Here is a 5,000-nt window from a genome sequence, read left to right as displayed (position 1 = left end):
AGCATCATAATGATAGCATGCTTTTTGGACTTTATGATATTCTCTGTAGTGCAGAATAACATATGCAGCATAGTAAATGAATATGGTAATCATTCAGTGTCGTGGTGTATATCAAAACACTGGAGTTGCCATCTGACATCATAATTTCATCATGGGACCGCTGCAGTACTTCTGTATGGGTCTAATCGCTCGTAATGCCTGCGTGTAATTAATCATCATTAATAACGCAGAGCAAGTTTACGGAACGTATTGTAAACACAATGCTGGGATCGGTGTGTGTGTGTGCGTGTGTGTGTGTGTGTGTGTTATGTAACAACAGGTATCTAATACCCATCTGTTACTGAGACCTCTGATGAAATAATGTGTGTGTGCATAAGTGCGTGTGTTTAAGCATGTGTGTACGTAGTGCTTTTAAATGTGTGCATTTCTCTCTACGTATTCGAGTGTGCGTTGTGTGTAAAAAAAACCAAAAAAACAAGCAAATTTAAAAAAATTCAATAAAAAACCAAAATGGTATTTTCTTGGAAGACATAAATAATTAAACAGTCCATGTTTCTAAGGTCTACGTATGTACGTTATTTGTTAATGTCAATGTATTCCCTCGCACATTAGAGTTCCAAAAGACATTCTTTCTTCTGTAGAACATAGATTATATATTTTCAAATTCAATTAAAGAAGATTTGACCCCAGTAACCTGAAATGATAGCATCTAAATTAAGTGGTTTTATTCAATTATATATATTATACAAATATATTTCTAACTATTTTATATTTTTATATTTAGAAAAATATGTTTATTCCTTATATATTTATACAAATATATTATAGAATACCAATTTATTCCAATTGAGCTATGTTTATGTTAAAACATTTTGTAAAAGGTTATTATTTACTTCTTTTTTTAGAACATTGAGACCACTTTTAAAAGTAACATTCAAGTGCTGCAATATAATACAATGGATTGTTTCTTTGCCGAATCAGTCTGGTTTGAAATGACAACATAAACATGAAGAAACAACAAAATTGTATGGAAAAGATTGAACTAAGTCCCTGAATGCTCCCAAAGAGAAATTTGGCATGTCACTTGCAGTGGAAAATCAGCTCTTAAACTAGCGTGCACTCTTAAAAATAAAGATGCTGCATGATGCCATAGAAGAACATTCCTGTCTAAATGGTTCCATAAAGAACCTTTCAGTTTCACAAAAGATTCTTTGTGGCAAAAGACGTTTGTTTAGATTATAAAATGTTAAGAAAAAGATGGTTCTAAAAAAAAAACCTCTGGCTCTGACTGAATGGTTCTTTGTGGAAACAAAAATGGTTCTTCTACGTCATCGCTGTTAAGAACCTTTTAAACACTTTTATTTTTAGTGTGTGTGTGTGTGTGTGTGAGTGAGAGACTCGGAAGAAGAGTGTGTGAAAATTAATTTCACGCTAAAGAAATCTAAACACAGATAAAAACAGCGAGGAACACTAGTGAGAGAAAATAAGAGAGGAAAGACAGATAGAAAGAAGGACAGACTCCAGAGAGAGGGACGGACGAAAGACAAGAAAACAGACAGTGAAAAGACAAAGAAAAAGAGAAGAAGAGACAAATGAACAGAAAAACGGGAGACAGACAGGTATTTAAGCGAGACGGGCCTGAACCTCTGAATGAGGTGAATCTCCAGACACCTGTCAAGATGATCTCCAGCTCATATTTCACCTCAGAATGAAAAGGAAGGAATAAGAAATGACTGACATGATGAAATTAAGCCTAGTTTTAAAGATTTTGCACTGTATTACTTTTTATTACTTTTCTATAATTAAATAACAAGTAAATATATAAGTAGACATTTGCATCAAATTCTCATTACTGTAATGTACAGCGATCCCATGAAAAAGTAAACATTGCTCATATTTTATGTATGGATATAACTGAATGAATGAATGAATGGATGGATGAATGAATGAACAAACAAACGAACAAGAAGTTTGAAACCATAATCAAAAGTCTGGGGTCTGAAAACAAAGATGCATTAAATTGAGCAAAAGTGTCAGTAAAGACATTTATAATGTTCTGAAAGATTTATATTCTAAATAATTGCTGTTCTTTTGAACTTTCAAAGAATCTTTGAAAACATAAAAAAGCAACATTAAAGACTGGAGTAATGATGCTGAAAATTCAGCTTTGCATCACAGGAATGAATTACATTTGAAAATATATTCAAATTCATTTTTATATATATATATATATATATATATATATATGTATAAAGTTCTTTTAAAATACAATAATATTTCAAAATACTACTCAAAATACTACTAATATTTTTAATCCAAAATTTAGCAATAAAATCCAACAAGAATCATTATGGACAATGATGAGAATCACAAACCCCACAAGTCAAATGCCTGGACATATTACAGTAATGAGAATTTGGGGGATTAACGGTCCTAAAAACAGACATATATATGTGGCTTGGACATGACTGTGTGATTCACCCAGAGAAGAGTGTATAAAATGAAAAGATTCTGAGAAAACATGCGTCATCCTCCAAAAGAGGTGAAGACACAAACATCAGCACCTCTCTTGGGACATTTATGTCCTTCTGCAGACAAATGCACACTCTCTCTCTCTCTCTCTCTCTCACAGACACAGTTTTTTTAAAAAGCTGTTTTCTTTTTAAGCTGATAAATCTTTTAAGCTACCCTGATACTCTCACAGGCGCAAACACACACACGTCTGATTGCTAAACACACTCGTCACATGACCAGTTCTAAACACAAACAAGTTCAGCAGAGTGCTTTGAGACTCAACTTTACACATGCTTTTGATGGTTTAATAGTGTTGTTTAAAAAGTCAAGTATCACTATTATTTCGACTATTTCAACAAACCTCTACAAATCAGTAAATTAAAGTGTCTGTGTTGTCCTGCAGAGTTTGTACTTGAACATTGTAACAACTACCCGAAACAACTCATCACTCGTCTAATAATGCCATAGCAACAGCCTGGAAACCAACCAAAAACAACACAGCAGGGATCCAGTACAGCCTAACAACATTCAAAACAACCATAGTCCCGTGTCTAAGTACTTTTTAGCTGTTATCATATTTATTCAACCTTGTCCTGATTTGTTTAGTTGTGTTTAAGTTGATTGAATGACGTCCAAACTTTTAACCCACATTTAAACAGTGGTCGTAAAAGTGCATTTATTCAACAAACGCAAATCACAAACAAAAAAGTTGAAACACTACTAGCAACGCCCTGGCAAACACCCAGAACACTCCAGTAACCAGCCCAAACAACCTAGCAACTTACTAAAATGCCATAGCAACTCTATGGCAACCACCCAGAACACACTAACAATCTGCCCCAAATAACCTAGAAACCCATAACAAATGCTCTAGAATCCCCCTGGCAAGCACAAAGAACCACCTAGCAACCCTTCTAACAGTGCACTAGAAACTCCCTGACAACCATTTAGAATGCCATAGAAATTCTCTGATGGCATACAGTAGCAACTCCCTGGCAACTGCCCAATACAAAATAACAACATTCTAAAAACGCTTGCAATTCCATGGCAACCACGAAGAACAACAAAACTCTAACAGTGTCTAAGCAATCACCCAGAACCTAATGTAGCAACCCCAAACAATTTCCTAGCAACAACTACCTGGCAACCACAAAGACCAACCTAGCAACTCTCTAATAGTGTGTCAGCAACCACCAAGAACAACTTTGCAACCCTTCTAATCGTTCCTTAGCAACTCCCTGACAACCACTCAGAATGCCAAAGAAAACTCCCCTTTCCACTTCCTTAGCAACTCCCTTTAGCAACTCCCCCAGCAATCAACCCCAAAAACCTAGAAACCCTTTAACAAATGCCCTAGAAACTCCCTGGCAACCACGCAGAATGCCATAGAAAACTAATAGTATAGCAACTCCCTGGCAACTACCCAAAACAAATTAAAGGGGTCATACATATTTAATGTAATACATTGTGTTTATGTGGTTTAAATAAAAAAAATAAAAAATTTCACACACTTTTCACATACATTATTGTTTCTCCTCTAAGCCCCATCTTCCTAAAATGGGTCGATTTGTACAAAGCTCATCGTTCCAAAAAAGCGAGGTGTGCTCTGATTGGCCAGCTATACAGTGAGTTGTGATTGGCCGAATACCACAAGCGTGTGACAGAAATGTTAGGCCATGACCATAATGTGATGCTATGTCCCGGCGTTATGACACAGAAACGATAAAAGCCATTACAAATGAGGCATTTTTTGCCTCCAGTGGGAACATAATTACTGATTATCTTGACTTAGTCCTGTCTTTTGCGCTTCGCATTGCATCACGCTTCATAAACACGACCACTTCTGCATTTGTGCTCTAAGAAACAACAAGCACTACTCTACGCTGCTCAAAACTCATGTTTGAATAGTAAGTAGCAGGTTCTTTTAATAAAAATGATCATACTTAAAGGTTGTGAGTCAGAAGAACCAGACTGTTCTTGCAGAGTTAGAATTGCCTCACTTTACTCTAAACACAACTTAACCACTGATTTGTGTCCTCTTTCAGAAGCACTGACAAAGTAGTTTCACTTTCACAACGAAAAACTGCATCTCCAGAACATGGCCCCAGCAACAACACTACAGCGAGAATAACAGCCCCGCCTTCTTTCTTTGCGTTAATTTTCGTGCAACCCTTCTAACGGTGCCCAAGCGACTCTCTGGCAACCCCCCAGAAAAACCTGGCGACTACCTGGCAACCACAAAGAATAACCCAACAACCCTTTTTAACAGTTTTCAACTTCCTGACAACCTGCCAGAACACAATAGCAATCAAACAACCTAAAAACCCCTAAGAAATACCACAGCAACTCCCTGTTAAGCACCCAGGCACCCTAGAAACCACATTACAACGTGCTAAAACCACTAACCTTGGCAACCACACAGAAACGTGCTGACAGCTTCCACACCAATGAGCTACAACGATACAGTGAATACTGTTCTATTACCA

General features: G+C 36.5%; 2 protein-coding genes across 4 annotated transcripts in view; one reads left to right on the top strand and one right to left on the bottom strand.

Annotated features, from left to right (window-relative positions):
* LOC122357771 (dedicator of cytokinesis protein 2-like) overlaps positions 1-5,000 on the bottom strand; it is a 92,969-nt gene that overhangs the window by 25,122 nt on the left and 62,847 nt on the right. The window lies entirely within an intron of this gene.
* The window catches only part of LOC122357772 (INSYN2B protein), a 23,701-nt gene that overhangs the window by 497 nt on the left and 18,204 nt on the right, over positions 1-5,000 (top strand). The gene's annotated exons all lie outside the window — the stretch shown is intronic.

The sequence above is a fragment of the Puntigrus tetrazona genome, chromosome 14 (assembly GCF_018831695.1).
Source record: "Puntigrus tetrazona isolate hp1 chromosome 14, ASM1883169v1, whole genome shotgun sequence".
Classification (NCBI taxonomy): domain Eukaryota; kingdom Metazoa; phylum Chordata; class Actinopteri; order Cypriniformes; family Cyprinidae; genus Puntigrus; species Puntigrus tetrazona.
This window is presented reverse-complemented; position numbering and strand designations above follow the sequence as displayed.